The following is a 3,930-nucleotide window of genomic DNA, read 5'->3' as shown; positions in this document are numbered from 1 at the left end:
GCACATTGTATAAGAACATTAAGGTCAGGAACTCAAAAGCTGCTTGAAGACAAACCTGATTCAGATACTTAACATGGAAACAACAAAAATAGAAATCATATTAACAAGAAAAGGAGCCTAAAAGGAGGGTGTCGTGCATGCAATGGTAGTGTAGATGTTTTATTTATCATTGGTTTGTTTCAATGATCTACAAAACCAAATGTATTCTGTTTTCCCCAAATGGCCAGAATTGTTTCTAAATGTCGAAGTAAAACAAAACAAAACACATAATTTGAGCAGAGATAAGTAAATTGGTTCAATTGTTAAAGTGAAGTGAGTAGATAATCTTATCACATAACTTTGTTATCTTCACTGGTAATTAAAGCTGTATTTTATATTTGAGCTAATTTCTTCAATGTTCTTTAAAACTGCAGGTATTTTAGGCATACAAAATGTATTTTCTTTATCACTTCAGTGTGTGGATCTGCCATCAAATAAGGTCACCAACTCAATTCCCTTAACTTCCACCAAATGGCAGATCAGTAATTAATGGGTTTGATATTTGCCCTAAAATTGCCCTAAAACTAGTTCCTATTAGTTGTAAACGATTCACCCTCGCTCGGGTTCGTTGCCCCTTTAAAAATACGACCCAGAACACAGAAGTAGATTTTCTTGCGCGTTTGCGCTATTTTTTAATAAACACAAACAGAACAAAACAATCAAAATAAACACCTAGCTCCTCTTGGAGCACTAACTCAACTTTCAGGAACCCTTCCTGGCTACTCGGAGACAGCGCACCTCTCTGCCTCCTTCCATTCAGCAGCCCCGAGCAGACTGCCTGCTCTCCCTTTAAACTCCCGCACCTGAGTCTAATTCCCAAATAGCTCAGGTGCGGATGATAATTAATAATCAAACAATTAAACCAAACAATAAGCAAATCAATTGAAACAATAAAGCAATACAAATCAAACAAAAAGGTGTATTCCCACATGTTTTTTTTTCTTGCAGGGAGGTTTTAACCCCCTCCCTGCCGTCTCTCACAACCCGCTATATTACATAGTTTATATATAAAGAACACATTTATCATTTTTAATTATTCTACTTTTAAACATTGCAGTTAGTTTTACATCCAGTTAATTTTATACACGTTATTTAAATTTTGTTTTAACTTTTACACTTTCTTTTGCCATTCAAGTATAACCTAAAATGTATTTATATTTATATAATATAAAGATAAGTTTCCAAAAAATCATTGAATATTTCTTTGAATTGTGTTAAGTTTATGATTTCCTTTAAACATATATACTGTGGTATTCTATGGTATTTAATACAGCAAATGCATAGATACATCATGGTATTTCATGATATTTGATTTTCTATCTGACAATTAGGCAGACGGATAAGGTGAGGTCTTAACTTTTCTTTACTAGAAATGTACCTTTTCTGACTTATAAATGTCTCAGAACTTGACCTCATGATGTACTTTGCTTGAAACGCTGTCAATGCCATTGAGCACACCTGCTGTATGGTTTTCCTAATGTGTGTTTCTGTTGCTCTTGCACACTGTCGAGGTGATGCACACCCCAATATGAGACATACAAGACAACTGAGTATAGTGTTAAAGGCTTCATTCCTATACTCATGCTATTCTGCTTTGGTAACGTCCATTTAAGTACCCATACTGGTAGATATATGAGGGGTGGGGGGGCAGATCAGAAGACATATCAATCCCTGAAAAACAGTGTCCACTAAAATCAAATTCAAATTATAAGGTAAACAGCCTCACCTGAAGGGACAGTGTTTTTGTAGCCATATTCATGAATATTAAGCATTCCAGGAAGTGCAAAGGGATGTGTTCACTGTGTGTTTATGCAGCCCAACATTCCTTTTCATTTTGCACCTTCATATTAGTGATCTGGAGTCGCAGTTTCTGAATTTCACAGCAGATGTCCCCATTTCTCAAACTTATGTCTGAATGCTAGTATTCTCTTTATCTAGTAATGTAAAACTGACCTCAAATACTTATTTCAAATGACTTTTCTTGAAAAGGAAATACACATACCTGTATTTACAGACAGGCTAGTTTACAATTCACAAACAATGATGCTAGATTTTCCACATGGTACATCATTCCACATCCCAGTAGAATGCAGAACAACATAGTCTTCTTTCCCTTTATCATTATTGGCTTCACCACTTTTCCATTTAGTAAAACTATAGGTTTTCCAATTTAATAATTGAAACCTCCCTTCTGTTCTTCTGTCGTTCACTCCTATCAATACATTTCCAACTTGTTTGGCAGTGTCACAGGAGGCCATCATTTTCAGCTTGGTTTCTCTGTGGCAATGTGTCCACCAATTCCAGTTCAAAATGTCAAGCCGTCTTCGAAACAGCTTCGAGACTTTCATAGTTCTAAAAAATGTATTACCATTTCTGCTCCATAATGTAAAAATGAAACCTATAAAGACATTCTGATTTGAATCTGGGACACTAGAGGTCAGTATTGTACACTTCAGGTGTTTAGTTTGCTTCCTCTGTTAAAAAAAATCTATTCTATTTATATTTAAATATTACCTTTTTTTTTATCCTCTTACATTTTTCAAGATTTGATAACTGTCCTCCAGTTTTTGAATCTCTGCCTCTAATTCAACAATACAGCTCGGATCCACAGATGGACCTGACATCAAAAATCAGAAGAAAACATGACCCATATACAATTATATGATATTTTAAGAGATATACATATAAACTGCTTGCATAAGATTTTTCTGACTCAGCGTTGTCAAAGCTTAACATTTTCTACTGGTTTTACTGCCTAAGTGGTTTTTAAGTATTTATTTTGGGGGAACACAGTATCAAGTTTTTCAAAGTTGGCCACAATTGCATGCATCCACAAGGAGTAAAAATTGCATGAATAAAATATCCTTCAACAAGTATTACCATTTGTCACAATGCAGTCCCAGAAGGGTAGTGTATCACTTTGGCTGTGTAAAAGGTAATAACATAAATCATGAAATGCTAAATATTTCAAAATTCTCATTTATATGTTTTTTTTTGTTTTTTTGTTTTTATTTTTTAACGTTACCAAACCAGAAATGAACACGAATAGGTACTACACTAGGTTAAAAGAAAGTTCTGAGTTTCCTTGCTTTTATCTCAGCAAATCGATTCACGTTTCACTTCGGAGATCATTTCAGCTTAGTAGTGTCTTCGGGTCACAACATGTTACTGGCTAAAAGCATGTCAGTCAATAGGGAAACCAGTTGCTTGTTTAATGACAGGAAAGAAGGCATTGAAGGTTTGGGGGCCATTTCACTCTTTCGGTGAAATGACCTAGGAAGTGTGACACTAAGATCGGATAATTGACTCTACTGAATTTTAAAATAAGTGTGTACCCCTGGCCACCCTTCTGTCCCTGTCTCTGCTTCGCCTTTCAGGGGAGTATCTTCGAATTTTCCGTGCTGCCGTTCGGCCTCTCCTTAGCCCCTCACACATTTTCAAAGTGCATGGATGCCATCCTAGCTCCCTTGCAGGGTGATAAACCACCTGAACCACTGGTCGATCTGTCCCAGTCGCAGGAAGGAGCAGTGGCCCATACAGCGATTGTGATGAAGCATCTGTTGAGGCTGGGTCGCACCCTCAACGATGCCAGTAATATCGGTGTCCTAGGAAATAAGTTGATCAAGCTCTAGAATTTAAAGGGGAGGATCCATTGTTTCTAATGTCTATGAGCTTAGGCTGGGAAATAAGTGGATCGAGCCCAGGAAATAAGTTGATCGGATATATTAACAAACAATAAATACTTTAAAATGAATTTTGTAAGTATAATTTATATTAATAAGTAGATCGGATATATTCGACAGTATGACGCTAGATAAGGGAATGTGAATATCGCTGTAATATATATTAGCAACAAATACATAATCTAAAATGAAATTTGTAAGTAGCCTG

Source organism: Acipenser ruthenus, chromosome 6, assembly GCF_902713425.1.
Source record: "Acipenser ruthenus chromosome 6, fAciRut3.2 maternal haplotype, whole genome shotgun sequence".
NCBI lineage: Eukaryota > Metazoa > Chordata > Actinopteri > Acipenseriformes > Acipenseridae > Acipenser > Acipenser ruthenus.
Note: the sequence above shows the minus strand (reverse complement) of the source record.